The sequence below is a fragment of the Cucumis melo genome, chromosome 12 (genome assembly GCF_025177605.1).
Source record: "Cucumis melo cultivar AY chromosome 12, USDA_Cmelo_AY_1.0, whole genome shotgun sequence".
NCBI classification, from domain to species: Eukaryota; Viridiplantae; Streptophyta; class Magnoliopsida; order Cucurbitales; family Cucurbitaceae; genus Cucumis; species Cucumis melo.
In genome coordinates this window covers 15,162,002-15,175,370 of record NC_066868.1, presented here as the reverse complement: position 1 = coordinate 15,175,370, position 13,369 = coordinate 15,162,002, and the positions used below count along the sequence as shown (strand labels likewise).

Below are 13,369 nucleotides of genomic sequence, written 5' to 3'. Positions count from 1 at the left end.
TGTTTGGCAGTAATTACAGGCAAAACGGTGCTCAAAACCACAACTAACACTTGCTTTCAAAATTAAATACAATTTTTTCATGCATATAAATTAGGAAGTAACCAAACAATTTAAAAATAACAATTACATTTAAATAAATAGAAATATATTCCGACACACATATAAATAAACTAAAATATAAACTTGGATTTAAATCAAATGCATCATATGCTTAAGCTATTGTTGGAATTTTAATGTAAGTGACATAATTTATCCAAGATTATTCGTTAATTCAATTTAAACAAGGACAACTAAATTAAATAAAAGTCCACTGACCAATCTAAATAAAGTTTCCATTCTTCAATAGTTGATTAAGGGGTGAATCCTAATTAAAGCAGTAGCTAAAGGTCCACAAAAAACCCTTTTAACCCCCCAATGTTCTTCAGAATATATAGCAATAGCCCACTCTTTTATGGCAGTGATCTTGGAAGGGCCTGCAACCTCCCATTTGAAGAAACGATATATGGTGCAAGTATTCAATCTGTATCCATACTCATATAGCATTTAGACTCTAAAGTGAGTAAGGAAGACAAAACCCAATCCGATACTTTATTCAACTTCACATAATTGTGGACAAAGATACAAACATGTTATTAGTAGTAGATTTGAGCAAGATTAAAAAACAAGGTACTTGCATGCGAGCACCAAAACTAAGACAGTGCATCAATTCTGCAATCAGCTCTTCCTTGCCGTATTTGTTAATTCCTAGTAAAATGTTGTCTTCTGCCTTAAATTTTTCACATGCAGAAAGTCCATTAGAATACTTGTCACTCAACTACTCCAACGGGGATATACTTGAAAAGCAAGGCCAAATTCTTTGGAACACGCACATACAAGCCAACTAAATGAAAATTTGCAGATCCCACGTAAAGAACAAAATGTATAACAATAGACTATTATTAAAGCTAAATAATTCGTAGTTGAGGGATTCTAAAAAGAACAAAGAAAAATAGATTCCTCTTCTCATCAATATACAAGTACTCTCAACACCAATATACAAATTAATTACAAATTTATATTATGATGTAAAAATCACTCCAACATTAATACAAATGTGCATAATATAATGTGACAAGAGGCTCAGTACAGTTAGATGCATGCCTCTTCCTCGATTACTTGAAAAGAAGCTCAAAGCAATGTTAACCTCGGACCATCACCAATTGCATGCATTAAAGCATAGGGTTTGCTTGGCCTAACATTCTTTAAATTCGAATACGTCGGTTTCCATACTTTTCCTACGTTCAAAAGCATCTAGGAAATCAAAATTTTTTCCTTTAACTACTTCTAATGCATGCTTCGGATTAATTCGACCATCAGTCTTCATGCCACTGCAATTATAAATATACGCAAATAAAATATGAAACCTCAAAATAAACAGAAGCAGACAAAAAAATGTAGATATACATAACAAATAACAAAGTAGCAAACACTAAATTATGTCAGCGACAACATATTTCAAGCTTGTAAACTGTGCACCCTTACCTACAAGAAAATGTTTCGTTATCTGAGACTGAATTGGTTTGAAGTTGATATTTCCACGTTGATTAGACTTTGGTATGGGTATTACTCCAGCCATATATGTTAGAAATATACTGGTCATCAAACGCAACTGATCAAAAAAAATTGCCTCGGAGGCTTTTGTTCCATCGACATTTACCAAAGACCTTAGGTAAGCATGCTCTCTGAAGGTCTTCCTGGGACCAAGATTTACTGTAGCTTTGTTACAACTACTGAGGACACACTTATCACTATGATGTAAGAGAAGCACAAGAAAGAACAATCAAAGAAAATGAAGAGGAGTGCTCAAGAGTAGAATGGAATAATAATTATAAACAATGGCAGCATATAAAAGAAGAAGGAGAAGAGAATCAACACAGGAATGAAGTGGTTCAGTAAATATGCCTACGTCCACTATGGAAGAAATCAGACCAACATTTTTATTTAGATGAAGAAGGACCCTTTTACAAGCTCTCACTTCCACTAAGTTTATCCTCATACAAAATTTTGAAAAAAAGAAAAAGGTGTGAAGAAGCTAAAAGTACAAGTATTTAAAGCTGATGTGAGATGTGAAGGACAACCAACTGATGAGGCAACAACATCTAATTGCTAGAAAACTACCTTTTCCAACAGTCTCCACCTTGATTCATCAGATGAGCTGAATTGATTCTCTCTTTGTCGTTGCTACTTTTAAGCCATCTCAGGTTGTATGAATCCTACAGTGTTGTAGGTTCTGTTTTGCAACAGGTTTGGTCAACATGTCATAGGCATTCTCGGATGTGTGAATTTTCATCACTTCCACTTCTCCTTTCTCAATCTCTTCACAAACAAAGTGATAACATCTATATGTTTGGTTGTGTCATGAAATTGATTATTCTTTGAAAGGTAGACAGTGCTTTGGTTGTCACAGAAAATCTGAATAGATTTTTGAACAATCCCAAAGTCTTTGAGTAAAACTTTAAGCCATATAGACCTTCCTTGATGGCTTTTGTAAGGGCAACAAATTCTGCCTCAGTGGTTGAGAGGTCGATTACTAGTTGAAGGGAGGGCTTTCCAACTTAAAACATTATTTCTAAGGAGGAATACATATCCAGATAATGAACTTTTGTCCACATCGATGGCTGGCAAAATCAGAGTCCACATAGCCATATAAGATTTGCATCTTTAGAGTATTTTAGGTATCTTCAACACCCATTTTGTTGCCTCCCAATGTTTTTTTTTACCAGGATTTGACTTATATCTGCGGGCAATGGTATTGTTGAGATCATGAGATACATAGGTTTCCCAAAGCTTGAGAGTCGGGTATGTGAGCCATGTATCTTTGATGTTCATGATCTTCTTTCTTTAGACCATTTTCTAGTGAAAGTTTGAAGTGTTGTTGGTAAACAGAACTACCTCAATCACGTTTGAGAACTTTTCTTATTCTAGGTGAACTCCACAACAATAATAAGAATAACTTTGATTAAACATATAGTTAAACAACCCCAAGCCTAAATGGATTTTGGCTTGGAAAGAATTGATCAAAGATCGAGCAGAAATTAAGGAGAACTTGTTCCTAACTTCAAGATTTTGAACTCTCCACAATTTAATTGATCAAACTAGATTGAAAGTCCTAAACATGTATTTTAACACAAGAATACAAAGAAAAGCATAAAGCTTGAGAGATAACACTCTATGAGAAGTTTTCATTCAAATTCCAATTTTTACCCAAAATGTGAAAACTACAACTCTAATATACTAATCAAAAAAATTTTATATGAAAAAACATAAACATTTAATTTTATGCCCTTCCAACTACTCTAATAAATGAAAATACATAACATCAAATAAAATATTAAAGATGTGAATGAATCTAGAAATGCATTGAAGATATGAATGAATATGAATTTCTATATTTATTATGATTCTTAGGTGGGTAAGTGACTCTTGAAGTTTCAATTTGTCATTAAAATCTGAAAATTTAGCTTGTAAACAAACATTTAATCTACCTTGAAGTCTTTTAGCTCTAGCTTTTGTTATTGAGCCTTGAGCCATAATGATTGCCTCTTGATTGGTTTGACTTGGAGAGTTCTTGCATGAATTTCTAGCATGTGCTTCATTTTCCTCTTCATTTGAGTTGGTGTGACCTTGTTTAGCCTGATCATTTTCTGCTTTGTTGTTCAACATTGTATCATTCTTCCTCCTTTGAAAGGATTCGTCCTCGAATCAGAATTACCTTCATCAAACAAAGATAAGTCAGCGACATTAAATGTAGCACTCCCATGATACTTACCCCAGATATCAACTTTCCATGCAATATCATTGATCTTTTCTAAAACTTGAAATAGTGCATCGGTAAGGCTAACAAGCATAACTAACCACTCATGCAATACATGCGTGTTCCAACATAGAATGTTCCCTATGTCCTTCCCAAGGTTCTGTGTTCAATGTAGGAAAAAAAAATAAACTAATGTGTTTAATATTAACAGACAATTTTTGTTTGGTAAGTTAATGTTTTCCTTCATGGCATTTGAGTAAGATGGTAGCTTATGTCTTTTAATTTTACTGTAAATTTAAGGGATATAAATTCACAAAGTTCATTTGTGGTTTGCTTGCTTTGAATGACATTTTTTTCTCTTAAATAAGTTGGTTTCTGTTTTTTATATTTTTGTTTTGTTTGTGAAATGGGTACTTAGTTACGTAGGTTTCGGTTGCGAGGACTTGCAATTATAACTAGGTCATAACGTTGTTACTTATCAATTCAACCATCTTGATGTCTTTTACAGGGAGGAGCTATCTCTAAACAAATGACTGCAATAGAAGAAATGGTTGCAAGTGAGTACAATTAGCGAGACCCTCATCTTTGTGACAAGATATTGAAGATGGTCATTTGTGAAGCGTTCTAGTTTGCTATTAGTTGCAGTTTTAGTTATTGCTCTCTCAATATATTCTTTTTCTTTCTTTCCAAAGGATGATCAGTGTATAATAATTAAGCTTCATAATTTCTTTGTGTTTGGAGCCAAGTTGTATATAAATGTACACATTATTAAGATTTCATTTTGTATAAGTAAAAGATTTCATTTTTAACTATTTGGTGTCATACAAAATGGACAATAATGCAAGGATTTAATAAAAATAAATTTGAAAAAACGACATTAAAGACAGCTTTAATGTCGGTTAAAAAAAATTAAAGACATCTTTAATGTCGGTGGAAAAATGACATTAAAGATGTATCATAAGTGACATTAAAGACATATTTAATGTCGGTTATCCACCGACATTAAAGATGAACCGACATTAAAGGCCTTCAATAACACCTTCAAAGATGTCGGTTTATAACCGACATTGAAGCCCAACCGACATTAAAGCCCTTTAATAACGCTCGCAAAGATGTCGGTTGCCAAGTGACATTAAAGGCCAGATTTCTTGTAGTGAAACAAGCATACTAATCCAAATTTATTGAGTTTCCACTTTAGCAATTTACACCCAAAAACTAAGATTGTATTATGCTCAAGAGGATTTAAACCAAAACTTATTGGAATGTGAAGCCACTACTTCCAACAAGATTATTGAAGTAAATTTACATGAAAAATTTATCAATCTATTAGGCATTCGGCATTTATCTCGCGGTGTGATACATGTTGAGTGTCTAGGCGACACGCCTCCATAAGCGTGATAGTATAAACAAATGCTTCAAAAATATTTTAATTAGAGAAGTCTTTATTGAAATTAATTTAATTATTAACGGGAAATAGTTGTTACAAATAAGTATATATCATGTGATATGAGTTTATAATTGTCCATGTAGAAGTGTGACATGATGAGTAGAAACCAGTTTATTGATCTTAAAAGGATTATGAGAATTCTAGTATCAACTTACAAAAACAAGTTATGGTCCTAAAAACGTTATACTTCATCAACCTCATATTCCTTGTTTGATAGGAGGGTTCACTTATTTCGGTGATTATAAGTTTCAGGTAATTCGATCACCTTATAAATTTTGGTCTTCAATCACCTTATAGAATTGTTATGCATTTGCACTTTATTAAATATCCATATTCTTTTGTAGTTTGTGGCTTCTATATATCATTTTAATGGACACTGCTTGGATTCAACTAGTTACCAACATAACCTGGGGTTAACATTTTAATATTTAACTTTTTTGGTGAATGTTATAATGAGATATGTTTGTCTTTCCACTCCAATGTTGTAGTATTATCATTTTTTATAACAAAAGTGGAGATTTAAATCATAAGCCCCAAGGTAAGATATTTAACACCAAAACCTCATAGCACCAAGACGAGTCCTTCTAATTCCTTTGTTCAAACTCACATGCTTCAATTCCTATAAAATTCTTATGTGGCCATCCAACATGGAATCACTCCAAAACATAGATTTGCTTTAACCTAAGCACACTTAATTTTAGAGTTTCTATGATTGAAATACCAAAAAGAAGGGTGTACTTTGTTGGTATGGGTCGACTTTCAAATCTTTTAAGTTTTTCATAACCGTATAACTTTCATATCTTTAAGATCCTTCTCATTCATATGTGAAGATCTTAGTTCATTTATGTCCCCGCCTAAACTTAGGGTGCTATATCTACATCTGTAATATGTAAAATGCTAGAATCTAAAAAAAAAAAGAAATATATTGATAGACATATTTACCCTTCATCTTTTTAGAATATCACATCTATGTCGTTAAATCAATGACTTTCAATATCTATTAAGTCATAGATAACTCAAAATTTTGAAGCAAATGATTAAAAAAGCATTATTTCAATCAATTACATATTATTAAGAGCTTTTTTTAAAAAAATATAACAAATCGAAAAAATATTTACATTGTATAGAACAATTTTGAAAATAGAAAAAGTCCATAAGCCCTCGATGGAAAATACCAAAAATGCTCCAGTCAACATGCGATTGATCGGCCATACACGCACATGTAATAACTACAAGAAATTTTACCTTTGCCGACGACAAACATGCCGACGCCCTTAAAGTTCGTCGGTAGAAGTGGTATACGCCAACGGATTGTGTTAACGTCGGCAATAAGTGAAATCGCCGATGGCAAAAATTATAGCGTTGGCGTAGATATGTTTTTACCGACGACATATTTTTTACCGTCGGCATTTGTAGATATATGCCGACGGTGGATTATAACCGTCGGCTTAGATGGACAAACGGCGATGAAATTAAAATTACCGTCGGTAAATCTTTTAAAACAAAAGTAGGGTTTTTCTTTTCTTCCCGATTTTGTCTTTCTTCTCCCAAAATACGCCGACGCAGCCGAGAACATCTGTAGACGACTTCTCTGCCACCAACACCCTCCATTAGGCCCTGTCGTCGGAGTGCCCTCCTTTTTTCTTCTTTCTCCAATTCTTCTTCGTAAGTTCAAATTTAATTCCCTTCTTTTTCATTCTTACTTTCTTGTCAATTTATCATCCATTTTCATTATTCTGTATTTCCTAGGTCTGTTCTTGTTTCAATTTCAACTTAGGGTTTTGTTTGGATTGATTAGTGTAAATGGAATTTATAAATTTTTGTTTTAATTTTTAGGGCAAACATTTTAGAACCAATGAATTATGATTTTATTTAACAAATAAGTTCACATAATTACTACTCATAATCAACATGCAAATTTAATGATTTTTTCTCTTAAAGATATTGCATAAAAGGTTAAGTATTGTTGAATCAAGTTGATGATCATCATGTTTTAGTTACTTTTCTGCTTGGATATAATAAGCATGTGTGGTATAAAGCGAATTTTCTTGTAATAAAATTGCATCGAAATTTATGATCTTGAGAAATTTTGATACTTATAGCCTAAAATGTATAGTGGTTTCTTGGTTCATTTTCTCGACCAAATCGTGTCTATAAATACTCAAATGTCTCAAGATACAGTTTGTTATAAGCGATCTTTTTTTTTTTTTACATTGTATTTTAGGTTAAGGAGAAGGAAAATTTTTCATTAAGGGCAAAATTGAACTTTCACCCCCAATTTGTCCTAAATCTCTGACTTTTTTCAAACTCAATTTTACCCCTCCAAAATTGGCATATTTTTGGCAATTTCCCAAATTCTTTCTCCTTTTTAAACATCCATTTTACTTCGGATATCCATACTTCACGATTCTGAATTTGCACGGAATAAGAATAATTCATTCCAAAGTTCTTAATTAATTGTTTATGGTTGTATATCAAACTTTAGTTTTTCTAGACTTTATATGAGATATTTTTGTCTACAGATTCCCTATAGAATCCTTAAATTTAGTAATCTTACGGGGGAAATCTTTTAGCCTTTTGTCAAAAAAAAAAAAAAGATAAATAAATATAAAATAAAACAACAAATAGTATACGACATGTTTAGATTGACTTTCTGTATGTTTAAATAAGTGTTTATAAGTACAAAATAGTGTTTATAAATACAAAATAGTGTTTATAAACACCAAAGGCATTTTTACAACCATAAAATAATGAGCTTGTATTGTTGTAAATACAATTTGAAACTCATGTTTTAATTAAGTGTTTTGAGTTCAATTTGTAATACCAAACTCATTTCGTTCCTACAATTTTCAATCACTCTCTTTTTCAACCACTTTTATGTTTCAAAATTACAGTTTTCAACCACTTTTATTTTGTGGAAGAGCTTATGGCAACAAAGGCAGAGGTTGACGGTTTGAAAGAATTAATCAAGCAATTCATGGCGTCACAAGAAGGAACTTCAAAATAGATATGCACTATTATTTTATTCATATGACCTTTGTTTGAGCATTTGTTGCTATCCTGCCGTTATGGTAGCAGCTGTAATACATTAACATTTTAGGGATTGCTTAGATTTACCATTCTTTGAATTTGTTGCTATCCTGCAGTTATGGTAGCAATTGATATGTTTTTAGGAGAGATGTTATGATTTATTGTGCAATTTTGCCTAAAACGTAGTGAAATGTAAATGTAGATTTGTTTTCTTGAATGTGGATGCGAAAATGTAGGATGGTTGTTTTTGTTATTGTTTTGGTTACGTAAAGTTTGATTATTTAGTATGTTAGTTATGTTTTGGTTGTAGAGAAAGGTTCATGAACATAGGTTTAGATTTGAAGTTTAGATTTGTTTTCTTGGATGTGGGATGAAATGTAGTTTTCTTTTTGTAAGTTATTGTTTTGGTTATGTAAAGTTTGATTATTTAGTATGTAATTGTTATTGTTTTAGTTGTAGAGAAAAGTATGTAACTTGTTATTCTAAGTTTGTTTTTCAAGAAATTATGTAAAGTTTTTGTGTATATATATATATATATAAAGTGTAAATTATACTTAGTTTATTAAATATGTTTCTATTGTTTTCTTTTTATTTGTTTTTCAGGTTCACCTTTCAACGGGGATCACTTCAAGCAAATTAGAAGTTTATGTAGTTTTATGTATTGTTGTAATTTTTGTTGTTTTGGACGAATTTACTGTTTTGGCTTATATTAATTATGAAAGAAACAATTGTAACTTTTGTTGAAACATTAAATGAATTTTAGTATTTTATATTTCTATAGTTTGAATTGTGTTTAGGTACAAACCAAAAGAATTGTAGAAAACCAATACAAATGTAAAATATATGTTTTAAAAAAATGCTTCTGCCCACGACATTGTTTTAAACCGTCGGCATTTCATGGATTTGCTGACGAAAATTATAACTATCGGCATAATAAATCGACATTGTTGGCTATAAATGTCATTGGCAATACAAGGATATGCCGATGACATTCTTACACCGTTGGCGTAAAAAATGCCGACGAAATATTTTTTTCGTCGGTGAATACCTCTTTCACCAACGGTTAATTTCTAGTGTCGGTATAGCTCCGTTGGTTCCATTTCGTCGGCGATTCCAGTATTTGCCGACGGTCTCTTTTTTTTGCATCGGAGTAGGTTCTTCCGACGGATCTACACCGACAGTTTGTGCAGACGGCTGAAAATCGTTGGCAAAAGAAAAGTCGACGGTTTTTTAAAGATATGCTGACGATTTTTGTCATCGGCAAAAGGTGAATTTCTTGTAGTGAATTCTTTTTCTAGACGATCATGATGCACGATCGTGTAGGAAATGATACACGATCATCTAGAAAATGATACACGATTGTACACAATCTTGTAGATTCGTTTATATTTGGCACACGATCGTTTAGATTTGGTTACATGAACGTGTACTCAATCTAAAAGATCGTGTACCGATATCTTAACAATTTTTTTTCAAGATTTTTTATATTTGGTACACGAGCTTATACCAATATCGTTTAGATTTGGCTACACGATTTGTGTAGCCAAATCTAAATGATCATGTATCAATGTCCCAACAATTTTTGTTTAAGATGGTGTACCAAGATTTTTTATATTTGGTACACGATTTTGAACCAAATAACATTTTGAAAAAGAAATAATACAATAAAAAATTAACTAAGTTCAGCTCGACCCTGACATCTTGCAACCTCGAGGATTGCAACCACCCTCTGATGTCGGTAGTGGTTGAAGTGAGTTTAAGACGAAAGACAATGTAAATAACTTCATTCGACAATCCTCGAGATGGAGAAGTAAATAATCTCTAAACGGGATTATGATATCACAATCTATGCTTAGTAAAACTATATATGCTTCTTATATTAATTTAGGAAAAAAAGTTTGGTCGGTTCGACATCATAGCAATGCAAAAAATAGCACTTATTCGGGTCAACTAGAGGAATGAAACCATACTAGAGAAGCAAGGGTGGTAGACAAGCCAATGAGGAATACATACTAGTTTCTCGAGCCCTATCAAACCATATAATATATTTTGCATTCACCATAAGGGTGGTTTTTCTTTTTTTTTTTAATATTTGAGTCGAGGAAATCGAATATTTGAAATAGAAGTTTGGAGTTAATTTATTTTAACCCAACAATGGGATATGTTATCAATGGATATTCCTAATTAGTATTAATTAATGGGTTCCATCAGTACATATGACAAACAAAAGATGATCAATAGAGAGATTTTTTCAACATGTGAAAAACAGAAAGAGAAGAGATATGAAGCCTCAAAGGGGCCATCTCACCTTGGAGTTTTGGCTCAACAAATAGACATAAAAATATAATATCTCATGACAACCCAGTTTGAAGGATCTTCAAAGGGCTTTGAACTCCAAATCACAAGAGAATGCGTTTCTAGATTACATATCTAGGCATGAAATATGTAATAATATAATGTAGTGAGTTATTTGAAGAAGATATATAGATCAAAGCAGTATAAATTTCATGAACAACGTAAGTGTTCAAAGGAGGAATATATATATATATATATATATATATATATATGTATGTATGTATGTATGTATGTATGTATGTATTTATAAATTCCAATCCACACATTATAAGGATCAGAAAGGGCATATATTGTGAAACTATTAAAAGGGGGTTTAGGAGACTGGAATTAGAATAATCTAAATAGGGAAAAAGGGCGGAATGAAAGTAGAACATAGCATATAATAAAGGATACAAAATTGAATCTGAGTGTTAAGTGATGATGGGTGTGCTTTTTACCACTCGTAGTGCTCATCAACAACATATATACACCATTTGACGCCCCAAGAAAACAAACAACTGAGAATCCCCATTTGACAAGCACTGGATTCTTGACCTAACACATATTGAATGGAAATAGAGATAGAGATAGAGATAGGAGAGAGAGGCCACACTTTCACAACTTCTTGTGAGCTGGTCCAACTTGGAGCTTACACAATTCCTTCACTCACATTGAAGATGCCTTCATTCTTCTGTCATATTCATTATTATTCACCAAGTCTTTCTCCAACACCACAAACAGTGGTCAGCTCTCATAATTGTCATAGGGTGTGTTTGATTTGTATAACTTTTTAATGGATTAGTTTTTAAAATGAGTTATTTTAGGAAAACTTGATTATCCGATAATTATTCGAAGTAGTGTTTTAAACATTTTTAGAGTGTGCTTGAAACTGATAATCGGGATATTGCTTTTAGAAAAAGCGATTCAAGTACAAATTAATTTTTATAAGTATTCTGCAAAATATTATCACAGTAGATTATCAAAATAAATGCTTAATGTTAAAGGAAATATGCATACACATAATTAAGCACATCTAAAGCATAAATAAGATACGAATTTAAGAAGGTAAAAGTTAGATGATACAATCAAAATATCGTTTATCAAAACAAAATGGAGTAGAAATTTAATTTTAAAAGAAAAATGAAAATAAAAGAAGAGCTAAATACGTAACCATAGAGCCTTAAAAGTAGCGATAGTAATTATAATATTAATCATGATGGTAATGAAAATAGATGATAAGAAAATGAAGAAAAAACATAAAAATAGTTAAAACATAAAGAAAAAACATAATAATAAAAAAAAAAAAAAGAAAATTAAAAATAAATAAATAAATAGATGAAATAAAATGGGTTGCCGCCCACCCTAAATAATAGTATTAATAATAAATAAATAAATAAATAAATAAAAGAATAACATTAATAATAATAATAACAACAACGTAAATGGTAATATTAACCTAAAAAATAATAAACAAAAGTAATAATAATAAAAATGTAGGAGTTTTTTCAAAAATATAAAAAAGCGGCAAAATATTTACAGTCTATATAACAATTCCAAAAACGGAAAAATCTCAGAGGTCCACCGTCTAAAATACTAAAAATGCTCTGTCAACTACGCTGTCAATAACGCGCGCGTAATATATTTACGATCGTTTAGATATAGTTCAATACATACGCGACCGTTTAGAAATTATACGCGATTGTTTAGATATGACTATAATTTATATGCGATCGTTTAGATATGGCTATGACGCAATCGTTTAGATATGACTATAATTTATATGCGATCGTTTAGATATGACTGCAATGCGATCATTTAGATATGACTACAATTTATACGTGATCGTTTAGATATGGCTACTATCTTTTCAATTCCATCGTTTAATTTTGTTACACGATCGTTTAGATTTGGGCTACAACGCGATCGTTTAGATATGACTACAATTTATCTTTTCAATTCCATCTTTTAATTTTATTGTATTTCTCAACTCGGTCATTATTTTATTAGTCTCAACCCAAATCTACAAAATAATGATAACAACGGTACATAAGAAAAAAATACAATCTTTTCCTTATGTCTCTTTATTTCTCTATATATATTTTTTAGAGAAGAAAAATGTTAAAGGTTTAGAAAAAAAAGGGGGGAAAATGATAAGTAAAAAAGAAACAATAGTATGAGAAAACAATAAGATTTTTCTTATACATTTTTTTTTCTTTAGCTCTACCACTTTAAAAAAGAAGAAAAAAGATAAAGATAGAGCTCCCAGAAGAAATTACTTGTAAGAAATTGTGGATCTTTGGGAGTAAATCCCTATCTAATGCAACCTCCAACTAAGTTTTTATTCATTATGAAATTAGGTTGATTATAAGAAAAAAGAAAGAAAAAAAAGTAATAAAACCAGTAAATAAAATGAAAACTCATCATTTCGTAGATGATAGTTTTCTCGTAGAGATTCTCTTCAAAAGAATTTTTTTCCCTCTTTTTAAATGACCAAAAGTCACTATAAGCGGATGCATCCCAAATTAAAAAAGAAAAACTCAATAGGAATAAAATAAATGAGATATTTTGTGATTTTGTACAAAAATAAATTAATTTGTTTTGTATTTCATAAAATAAAATTTGTGCTCATTTAGAGTTTTATTTTCTTTTTTTTTTTATAAAGATTCTTTTTAGAAAAGAAAATTTGATTATTATAAGATTTTCTATTATTACAAAATTTTAACTTTTTTTTAAAAAATAAAAACCTTAACCATTACTCTCCTTTT

At 31.1% G+C, this 13,369-nt stretch overlaps 1 long non-coding RNA gene across 1 annotated transcript; it reads right to left on the bottom strand.

Annotated features, from left to right (window-relative positions):
* Positions 1 to 985: 985 nt before the first annotated feature.
* Positions 986 to 10,771, bottom strand: LOC127144283 (uncharacterized). The gene is made up of 4 exons (XR_007815902.1): positions 10,579 to 10,771; positions 3,525 to 3,751; positions 1,522 to 1,733; positions 986 to 1,367 (listed from the first exon to the last, which is right to left on the bottom strand). It is a non-coding gene; the product is annotated as an uncharacterized LOC127144283 (long non-coding RNA).
* Between the last annotated feature and the right edge of the window lie 2,598 nt (positions 10,772 to 13,369).